Below are 12,339 nucleotides of genomic sequence, written 5' to 3'. Positions count from 1 at the left end.
ACAAATTATAGTGGGGATTACCCTAACCTTTTTAACTGAACATAAAACGCCTGTTGAGCTGACACAGTACCGCATGTTGTGTTATTTCTATTCTTGGGTTTGGGTGAATGACTGTAACTATAAGTGAAAGACTAATATGAGAAACTAAAGGAAATTGCTACTGCAGGTACACAGTCTTAGCACCAGACTATATTCACTGCCTAAATGAAATGGACACAGGGGATGTTCCATAACGGGTGGCCGGCACAGGTTTTATGTCGAGGAACGGGCGATGAGGCGGCCCTCAGGGGTTATTGCCAATATGGTCTTCGCAGCACTCAGTCACTGTTAAATTAAATCTAAGGATGACAGATGCTGCCAATCAGCAACGGGTTAGTGAGGTCAAATTAAGATCCATATGATGACCTTTTCTGTGGCCGGCTCCTTTCAGAGTGCCTATCATCAGGGCTATCAATGGGGACTAATGAGCCTTAATGGTCAGATCCTGGCAGAGTGCCATCGCTTACACAGCAGCCCAGTGCTCACCAGGCCCAGGCAAGGTTATACCACTGTTGACAAGTGCTCTCAATAAAAATGCTATTATCTCAGCTGTTACAGTGCATCAACAGCTCCTTCAACACACATCGCCCAACCCAGCATGAACCCATCTTCAAACTTCTTCAGTGTGTTGGTCTTTTTCTCGTCTGGGTGACACCACAGCAGGACAAAGCTTGAGGTATTCTATATGTATTGTTATTGTGAACAAATCCTGTGAAAAGTCCAAAACCAACAATGAACTGATTCTGAAAATGAGTAATGTCTGTGTAGCCAAAGCTTGATGCATCTTATTCATCTATGCCATAGACATCTATTATTGCCCAAAAACTGTTTAAGGAGCTGTACTCAAAATAAAACCCGCCTATACAGCCAGACCAGCTAGAGAAACTCAAAGTACAACACAGACAGAGGGAGAGGGACTTCATTCTCTGCTCAAAACTTCGCTATATCTTGACAAAGGAAATATGTTCGCTGATGTCAGTGTTCTGGGTGTTGTTTACAGCTGCTTTAAAAACATACGAAGGAGCCACACCTTTACACTGCGTGGCCATGTTCTAGGATTGCCACCCAGCCTGTATAATACAGGATCGTCCCTACCTGAATCAGTACGGGACGGGATTTGTCCCATATATGTCTACACGTCTAACCCTAATGCACACACTACACCAGCCCAGTCCCAGAGAATCATACATGGATTACTGTTTTCAATTACACATGTTATGATTCATCACACATATATCTCTTCCAAATGGCTGATAATATAAGGATATGGCAGTAAAAAATGTTCAGGAATATTCATTTATGCGCAAATTTGCTGTTTTCAAGATTTGCAGATAAGGCTTACCGTGACCATTTTTACCATTTTTCAAAAAAAAGTGGGACACTATGTTTGAATTGACGTGTTAAAAATGGCCTATAACTTCCCTCCTGTGTATGAAACCACAACTGTCTGTGCCAGAGGTCAGAGAGACACAGTCATATCATAAGACTCAGTCCTTTGAAGAGTGAAGGAGCGTGAGATGTTCAGTCCAGTGAGGTAGCATCACTGTACTCCACTTTACACTGTAGCCTGCCTTTTGATTAACTACCAAAATGGGCCCTAAATCAAAGCCTCTGCAAACGAGCCACAGGGTCGGTTATGAGACCATAACAAAAAGAGGAAGCACAGGTGAGGAGTAAGTAAAATACATTTTCTTTTTAATGAACAAAGGATCGCTTTAACCCAAATGTAACAAGAATGTCAATTTTAAGAAATGATGCTGGCAGGAAAATGCAATAATAAACTTAGCACCAGAAGACAGTGACCAGCTGCCTTCAGTTTCTTAATCACTTTTAAGACAAACACACACACACACACACACACACACACACACACACACACACACACACACACACACACACACACACACACACACACACACACACACACACACACACACACACACACACACACACGCACACACACACGCGCGCACACACACACACACACACACACACACACACACACACACACACACACACACACACACACACAGCAACGACAGCACAACCAACAGAGGCCCTGGGGTAGTGTTTTACCAAATACCAAGATTACCAAAAATATTTTAGATTTTACAGATTTATATATTACTGGCAGTGGGGAAACAAGTGCTCAGATCTTTTACTAAATAAGCGCCACCACAATGTAAACAAACAAAAAAACACTATGTCACAAGTAAAAGTTCTTCTTTGCAAAATCTTACAGAAGAAATAGTGCAGAAACAAAATGTACTGTGTCAAAAATACTTTGTAGAATGGTTCCTATTAAACTATTTCAATATATTACTAATGCGTCAAGTTGTACACAGCATTTTAAGGTGAAGCTAATTGGTACTACCATATTCATTGTTGGGTATATTTTACTTTATTTATGACATATTTTTTGAGTTGAGCTGTTCCTAATGTACAGTCTTAACATGCAAAGTAACTAGTCACTACAGCTGTCAGATGACTATAATGGAGTAAAAAGTACAATATTCTCTGAATTGCAGTGGAGTAGAGGCAACAATCATTTAAGTGGCTACAATCAATATTTTTATAATAAAGAATGAAATGACAAAGTGAAAACAACATGTCTCTGCTGATGAACCTACAGAGAATCAACAGCTGAATCTGCTGCCCCCAGGTGGCCAAAATAAATCCACTTTTTTACATTGTCAACAAAGCAAACAGACATACTTAATACCAGACGCTAGAGCAAAGTGAGTAAAAAATAAATACAAAATGCAAAAATATGTAAATACATTTTGTTGATGAGTTCCTGCTCTGTAGTGTGTTGGGTACAGACTGTTGTGGTTGGTCTTGGTGATTTTACATTAACCAGCACAGTGGCGATGACCTTCTCTCACCAAATCCACTGAGTTAAAATTGTATCTGCCACAGCCAAAGGCTTGCCATCTCTGATTGATATTTGTTTATCAAATATCAAACTGCTGCCCTTTCCAGTCAGCTGCTAATGAGATACAGATCATTAGGTGTTCAATTAGTCACTCATTTGTCAGAGGGGCTTTATGGGCCACATATAAGAAACATTGGGGCAAAACATTTTTACCATGATGATAATGATGAAATACTGTAAATTAATCATTCTTTTGCTCTGTCCTCTTTGTCTTTGTTATCTTCTTGAGCTTGCTTTTTAGCAGCATTTATGATGGAAGTAGAAACCTCCCTGTGCTCTCTCACTGAAGTAGGTTATCTTTAGCTTTTATAAGTACTTCAAAATGCAGTTGTGATCAAATTTGGACACTTGGATGAGCTTTTATGCATCATAATACAAATGTGCAGGCTCACCAAGGCTTGCACAGGGTGATTGAGCTGTGAACTGTGAAAATGTCAGCCCCTATTAATAACAATGCTGGATCAAGTATGCTGGATCTTAACATCTGCACTTCATTCCGTATATACAGATGATCAACATTTGAGGTCTATTTATGTCATGCAGTGAGTGAATTTTTTTCTCTTTCCTGATTGTGGCCTTCAGAGTGAAGCTGCAGCCCTGGGTTTAATAAGCCTCTCTCAGTCTGCCTTGGTTAGACTCAAAGCCACAAAGCCACAAGGAAGCCGAGCAGCAGCCGCCTGCAGTGCATAACAACAACTCCAAATCTGATAGAATTGGACAAGTTGATGTGAGGGTGTAATACTGTGTATCTCGAGACTATCTTGAACAACATGCTGTAGGGCAGCAACTAATGATTACTTTCATAATTTTATTTTTCATTTTGATCAATTGATTTAACTATGAAATGTTAGAAAATGGTGGAAAATGCCATCGCAATTTACCAGAGCTCAATCTGAGGTCTACAGGTGTCCGAACCAACAGTCAAAAACTATGCAGATCGTCACATTAATTTTTTTATTATTTTTTACTTACGATTTATTAATGAAATAGGAATTAAAGGGCCCATATTGTAGAGGTGAGATTTTCAGGTCTTTTTGATTACAAAGCATGTGGAGGTGCTATATGAATACGGTGAGTGTTGTAAGTACTGTAAGTATCAAAACACTCAATCCACAGAGAAATGCAGTCAGCCCGTATTCAGAAACGGTGCCATCAGGACTTCTGTATGGTTGTGATGTCACAACTATACTATAGAAAGTACAGCTACAGTGGCGTTACAGTCATTCCTCGGCTGCAATGGCAGAAGACCTGGATACACTGACAACGCAGAGCAGACTGGGCTTTTTCAGGAGGGGGGCTTAAAGACACAGGTTCTAAAGAACATTTCAGACTGATGGTGAATACAGGGATATTCAGACGGACAGGATTAGAAAAATAGTGTGTAATTAAAATCTTTAAAGCACATAAACAAATGAAGTATGAACCTGAAAATTAGCACAATATGGGACCTTTAATCAATTAAAGGAGTATCAAAATAGATGCTGATCAATTTTCTGTTGAACGACTAAGCGATTAAGTTAGGGCTGTGGCATTGATCACTGGAGCAGGCCAAGAGATAGAGTGATACACAGACTGTGCTGATCACCGTAAACAAAGAAAGAAATAGTCAATCATTTTGTTATTTCTAAATTATTTTTTGTTTACTTGTTTGACTATACAATCTGCCACACCATCATATCATATGTGATAGTCATATCACATCTTGCCAGGTCGTGTCTTTTTTGACTTTTCAGACTGTATTTCTCCCAACGGCGGTGACGCAAGGCAGTGCCATGTCGGTTCACTGGAGACCTCCCTAGCAGTATTTGAATGCATGCATGTGTTTATTTCAGGCTACACTGTGCACACCCGGCCTAAGGGCTAATTACATTTGCACAGTTCAGAGGTCTTCCATTGTCGCCTTTTAGAGACCCAACACAATGGCAGAGAAGGAAATACGTCGAGATTTGACGACAATGAAGCCTTTAATTGGGGTCTGCTGCTGTCTGTAATGAACACACAGAGATCATATGAAGTTTAAAAAGTGCACAAGCATATTAAAAACATAGCTGAAGGTTAATCTTCAGTGCTGTTTTTTTACACACACTCACATGCACTCATACATGCAGCGAGGACCATGTAAGATACAGAGGAGCAGAAAGAGACACAGAGAGGGAAGCACAGTTGACTTCCTCTGTCGTTACTCACACCTGCAGTAGGATGCAATCTCCATAGCAACAAGACTTGGCAACACTGTGCAGAGTTTATATTTGAGGTTGTGATCTTTAATACCCCCTTTTTCTCTCCCTTTTTTACTGCAGTATTTTGTGGAAATGCATTTCACTCTGTGTGTTTTCCCACCTTCACTCTTAATGTGTTTGTGTCACAACTGCCGATAAATTAACCCTCTGCTGTCATCAATATGTCAGGATTGTTAAAGTGAAAAAATCATCACAAATCAAGCTCATTCTCAGGAACAAACTGGTATAATTATTTGTTTGCCCACATTGTTCATCTTGTGGCTGCTTCAGACCCAGTGCTGTTTGATGTACAAGGCATGCAGTGCAGGTTTGCATATTTTGCTGGTTATATGATGGCATTACTTGTTTAAACATTTTCACAGTTGTTCCCGTACTTTGACACTAAAATTCATGTGTGCAATATAAACTACAATAATTCACTCAGAAAAGTCAGTTTATCGGGATAACCTTGTTTATCTGAAGTCAGTAGAGAGAAGGCGTAATTAACAGCAAATGTGACACTGCAGAAATATTTTATTTGCGCATATAAATTAAAAGTCTGTCTTAGAGTTTTGAGTTAAAAGACCTGAGCACATCAGTTCTGCTCTACTGTTACAGAGCAATTCATAACAGATGTTGTATGCTTCAAGTGGAAGACGCTTCAAAAGATTACACAATGAGACAAGCTAATCCTTTTTATTATTTTAAAACCTTTGTGTTGGACATACAGCAGTGTGAATGCTTGTGTTTCCATTAAATTGTTATTCTTTATGATGATGTCCTTGGTCTGATTTTTGTAAAACTGTTGCTGTATGCTGTTTTTGTTGTACTTGTACTGTTTATATTGTTTTTATTCTTTATATGTATATTGTTATCAGGGTGTCCTTGAAAAAGAGAGCTTGCTCTCAATGTCCCTCTTGGCTTTAAACCCCCAAAACCTTTAAGTGTAATCAGCTGAAAAACCTTGGAAATAATTAAAAATCTCCATGAACACCATGAAGAAGGTCACAACAAACTGGCAGTGACATTTCCTTTGAAGATGAGATGTGATGTTGTTAGAAATTAACAACATTGATAACACACCTTGAAACCATCCATAATTGAATCCGTGATGAATTAAAAGCTGCTGCTGCTGAGCGGAGAGCCTCAGGGGTGGCTTTCTTATTTCATAATGACGTGTGATGTCCACTTGTGTTGAATGTGTTGCTACCCAGTTTGTTTCCTTTATGCCTCTTAAATATTCATCTCGTAGCCTGTATTTGCTTCTCTCCAGAATTGCAGCCTCATCATGTGGTAGTAATGAGCCTGGTGGCCCCAACCCAGCTGATGGTCGACTTGACGCTGCCATCTAGTGGTCATGCAAAAGGAGCAAGTCTTGGTAGGAATCAGCCAACAAACATGCTAAACTATTACTGTATCTAGCAGTGATTAGCAGGTTGTTAACAACTGGTTTATAACACACCATAATGTAGTTGTGTAAAAGGACATTTCCAGTGTTTGTCAATGTATTCGAAACTGTATGAAGCTTCCATAACATGTGTATGAGCAGTTAATGTTTACTTGATAATAAATTTGTACTGTATATAAATACATCTTGATGAGTGTAACATAGTTGTAAACATTTAAATGCAATGTTTATACTAGGCTAAACACATCATAAATGCTCATCAGTTATGGATGTGCTGACAAATGCAAAAGTTGAAGTTGGTAACTTTCTATGAAAAATGTTTTTTTCTTTACATTTGCTCTCACTATATCCTGACCGTGCAATGAGACAGATGATCTGTGAAAAATAAATGTATCTTTACCTACTCCTTCTGCTTCTTTCTGCTCCCAGAGCCTTCTCTGTATGTGTGCACCTAATGGCATCAGCTAGTTTCCACTAGGCACAGCCGAGGGGTAGCAGGATCAAGACTCCTCTGAACGCTGATCAACTGAGAAACTAGGCAGTGGTAATCAAATATGAATAAAGAGTCTGTTACTGTTTTGCCTACTTCTGTCATAAAGTGTTTTCAGAAACATATTTTAGTGTACTGTTTAGCTATAAAATTAAAAAGTTTGTGACCAAGTCGAGCAAAAAAAAAGCTCCATCGACCGGCTGAACAGTTAGTTTCACAGAATCTCATTGTGCTGTCAGGATATTGTGACAGTTTCAGCAAATGTGAAAAAAACATTCCTTACAGAAAGTTATCAACTATAGCTTTACCTTTGCTCAACTTTAATTGTTTAAAAAAGGGTGTTGTACTGGTGGTACTATATTTTCTAGAATGTACTTTTCTTTATTAATTATGATACCTTTTTTTTTTTTTAGTAAATATTTTTTTATCTTCACTGGTGACCCTTTATAAGCAAACAAATATACAAAGCTAAAACAGCAATAGACCATCATCAGGGATATCCCACCATCCCCCTCCCACTTCTATCCGCCTTCATCCCACTGTGTGACGAGTCAGTTTATCAGTACACATGCATGTATGTTTCTGATTGAACCGTCATCTATCACCTGGATCAGCGTAAAATACTTGTAACATAACAAAAATAATCAACGATAGTGGATGGTGTCATATTTTTACAATTACAAGTCTGTTGTTTCGTACTAATGAAGACATTACCCTCATTCCCTCTCTCTTTCTTTCTGGTCATGAAATGCATAACATTTCCTGTAACAGCCATTTCGTTGTCATGGACACAGATAGAAAAAAAAAAGAAGACAGAAAAAAGAAAACATCATCTGTGTCCATAGCAACTGAGTCAAGTTTAGTGCTGCCAAAAATGGTTTAGGCAAAAGTCTTCTCAGAGATGTGAGATATGTGTTTTAGATGCCAGCGCCTTGCATGGCACATTCAGCTGCCAGTAAACAAATCTTAGGCATTCAACACTGCACTATTATCACAAGCAGATATATTCAACAGCACCTTGTCTGACAGAACATAGAGATCAAATCAAAATACTGCTGTTAGGTAAACACTAACACTGTTAGGACACAAAGGGCATACAAATCTATCCACAGTGATAATGTTTTTTTAGTTTTTTTTTTAAAGACAATTATCACTGTTGCTTTATGCTGAGAATTGATAAATGGCAGCCTCCTGTTGGTGCTCAGTCAGAGAAAAATAAGCCTTTTTTCCCTAAAAAACAGAGCAAGGCATCCTCAGGAAGCCTCTATTCCCCTTTAGAAATCTTAGTCAACTACTATAAATAGAAAGCATCCATGATGCCCTCTGCTGGAGATTAATTTGAGCCACTGACGTGCACTGCACTGTATTCTGGAGCATCGAGCAATGCTGCAGGGCTGCTCACATACTGGTGATGTTCATGTACATAAGACTATGCTGCTTGTTTCATGCAAAATTAATCACAAGGCCAGCGCTTGTTAATTTCACATTGCCGCATTGATTGGCTGTGTCTGTGTGAATGTTGAAAGCAAGCTTGTTTCAAGATGAAGACATTTTCCCACATGCATGCCTTCATCGTCCTGTAGTCAGCCAATCCCCAAGCTTCCCCTGCTCTCTCTCTCAGGGCGTTATTAGTGGGAATTACCTGGTCTTGGGAAAGCCTAATAATCAAGCCTCCACTAAACTCTCTGCCTCTTTTGTTTGCAGACAAAATAGCACAATGGTCTGTCTTAAACTAATCATCTGTTGTTGTTTAACAACTGGCAATCACGACCCAGGAGGACGCAGCGGGTGTCCAAGGTCACTCCAGGCTCCATCCGTTGGGATGTAACCTCTTTAGGCCAGCTGAGGAAGAGACAGGGAAGATAAATAGTGATATGTGGTAATGGTTGGATGTGGAGCTAATTTGTTTCACCAAATGTGGTGGGAATCAGGAAGCTTCTGGCCTTTTGTTGTGGTCAGATTAGGACTAACACATACAGGTTCTAATAACATTTCTACAGAGATGAATTAAAAAAATGTTTGCAGATCATGCACTACCTATTCTGGTTGCAAATAACTACAATTCTCAAAAATGTTAAATTCAGAAGTGGTTGTGAGTCCAGAAACACTACAGCCTTCCAGCAATATGTGATGATGTGTGCGCTGACCTCTTGTTCATACATTGTGATCCATCGTCCCCAGGGCGGGTAAGAGGAGGGGAGACGGTCTTTGTCATGTCAGTGTGGGGAGGACGCAACCTTTAAAAAGTGTAGTACTGATTCAATACTGTGTGTGTGTGTGTGTGTGTGTGTGTGTGTGTGTGTGTGTGTGTGTGTGTGTGTGTGTGTGTGTGTGTGTGTGTGTGTGTGTGTGTGTGTGTATGTGTGTGTGTGTGTGTGTGTGTTCGTGCATATGTGTGTGCGTGTGTCTGTCAGTTAGTAAGACATAGAAAAGGTAAAACCAGACTGGTATAAAACTGTTGGAAACAGAAGGACAGACAAGAGTAAAAAAAATAATTTAAGTGTGTGTGTGTGTGCGTGTGTGTGTGTGTGTGTGTGTGTGTGTGTGTGTGTGTGTGTGTGTGTGTGTGTGTGTGTGTGTGTGTGTTTGTTTAGACAGACGACCCTGCCCCTCCCTACTCTGAATTGTGTGTGTGTCTGTGTGTGTGTGTTTGTGTGATGGCCCCGGTGCTGCTGATGGTGGGAATGCAGTGCAGCTAATCCCAGAGGAGAGCAGAGCACTGCAGAGGAGATGCTTGGCAGATCTCCTCTCATCCGTGTGACTGATGTTGGCGGCTGGTGTGGAGAAGAAATCCGGAACTGGATCAGAAAGCGAGCCAGCCGTGTTTAATTTGCACGAGACTTTTCACACCGAGGGGAGGAACTAGGCAGAGATAAGCAACACCAAAGCATACAGAGACGTCTGCTGTCCTTCCTCTGCCAACTGCATGCCCAGGAGAGACTAAAGATAACAAGCGGAGGGGTCAGAGGGTGTCAGTGTACTGGCTGGGAAGCCATCCTGTTTGATTCTCGTTTAAAAGCCTGTGTTGCACTGAAAGGTGACCACTAAACTTTAAAGAGACTTTTTTCTCATTTTAAAAGATAGTAGACAACTGTTGTATCCTGATGTCTAAACACCACTTTCACAGAAAAAGCTAGCTGCTTTTAAGATAACGAATAATGAACCTCAGTGAATTATTTGTGTATGATATTTAGGATGTACTGCAGTTTGGATTTAAACTTGATTGAATCAAGCACCTTAACGGATTCCCTGCATAGTTTATACTCATATTTCAACCTAATTGATAGAATTATTTTTGCGAATGTGTGAACAATTATGATATCAGGGCACTGACACGTCCATACTACACAGCATTTCAGAATATAAAGGGACAATAATCAAATGTTGTAGATAAAAGTTATGAAATGCTTCGCAGCTGTTTAAGAATAAAGAAAAAAGCTTCTTAAGGAACTGACTTTACCCCTAACAATATCAGTTGTATATCACCAAAGTGTTGTCTGAGATTCTTGAAGAAAACTTTGTTTTTGTCGCGTGCCTCCATGGTGAACAAAGAATCCAAAAACTGAGAAAATAGTTGATGAATTGAATAAATACGTGGCCACATTTAATTAGAGCAAAACTATATTGAAACATCTGTTTACAAACTCTCATACAACTCTTGCAGTTTAATCCGAATCTCGTTTATCCAGTCGCATTTTCGCTAAAACCTTACTTTTTATAACATTTCCACATTAACAGTCTCACGCTTGCACAGGTGTGCTACTTGCTACATATGTACAAGATGAGTAATGCATATACACATGATCATTTTTGAGGGTGACGTATTCCTTTAAGCAGAAAAAACATTATTTTCAACATTCATCTATAACTTTCTCTTCTCAGATTATTATTAGTTGTGTATGTTGTAAACATCTCATTTTATCTTTAACAAGTTGGGTTTTGAACCCATGATTTACTGTTTTATCCGTGCTTTACTGCAAAGCACCTTGGAACACTGTTTTTGAAAAGTACAATGAAGTTATTACTATTATCATCCAGTCAGCCATTGCGCCACAATGACTTGACAAAGCACAGACCAGGAGTGAAAAGATACTCATTTTCGACCAGTAAGAGACAGGACAGCGGGAGGGATGAGGTGTGGCCAGAGTGACATAAAACTGCTCATGGGACGTGTCCTCAAAGTTACTCAGCCTGTTGGACGAATGCTTAATGGACGCTGAGCTGTGTTAACATGAGGGGACAGACGGACAGACAGTGCAGCTGGATGCCATTTTGGTTCTGATGGTGAAGTGATGAAGCGATCTGCTTCTTCTGAGGACATTTGTGTTCATCGGCGTTAAACTGTGGACAGACAAAACTTTTTGGACGACCTTTACTGATGATAATATGAAGACTGAGTGAGACTTTTAAAAAAAGGTTTTTATTTGACCGTTGCTAAGGTCCCTTTATGTTTTTCATTATTGCTTTATTAAAAAATGCTGTTCAGGTTATAATGTTGTCGAGCACATCTCCTTATCACTTTTCCAGCCCAGCTATCTATCAAATATTTGTTGGACGGAGAACTGATAAGGGTATGTGTCTGACACTTTCCATCACTGATAACTGGACACAATATGCTGAGTAAAAAGTTCATTATATGAACAAGTACCTGGGTCATTGGGACGACCAGGTTGTAACCTTCTCAAGTTTCACTTTTAATCTTCAAAAATATTGCATCAATGAACGGCTTTATTGGGCCACCTTTGTTTCTCTGTTCCCCTTATCTGTCATTGTACCGTATCATTGCTGAGACATCATAAATTTAATATATATGAAGTTATTGTTTTTTTTATTTAGGAATACCATATGTATGGATATCAAACCATCTAAAAACCAGTTTAGAGTCCAATTTAAGAATCTTTTGTATTGATTTTGGCATTTAGGAGACACAAGAGTTCAGACAGAAGCTATTTGCTTATGCACGTTTGTTCAGTTCTAAACAGCATCCGTATATTGAGTATGTAGTTAAGTTCATTTCAGTTCATTTTGACTTAATGTTTCATGTAAGTATTTTTTTCTTCATCATCGAGGAGATTGACTAAACCTTCATTACTTGAGCCGCTACTCCTGAAATGCTTTCTATCAAGTAACCTTCTTATAGCACAAGTTACAGCAAGCTAAACAGGGTAATTTAAAGAAATAAAAAGTGGGTTTAGGGATTATACTTTGCTAATATGCACACTAAAATAAATAATTTACTACCATATTT

Source organism: Echiichthys vipera (genome assembly GCF_963691815.1).
Source record: "Echiichthys vipera genome assembly, chromosome: 7".
Lineage (NCBI taxonomy): Eukaryota > Metazoa > Chordata > Actinopteri > Perciformes > Trachinidae > Echiichthys > Echiichthys vipera.
This window is presented reverse-complemented; position numbering follows the sequence as displayed.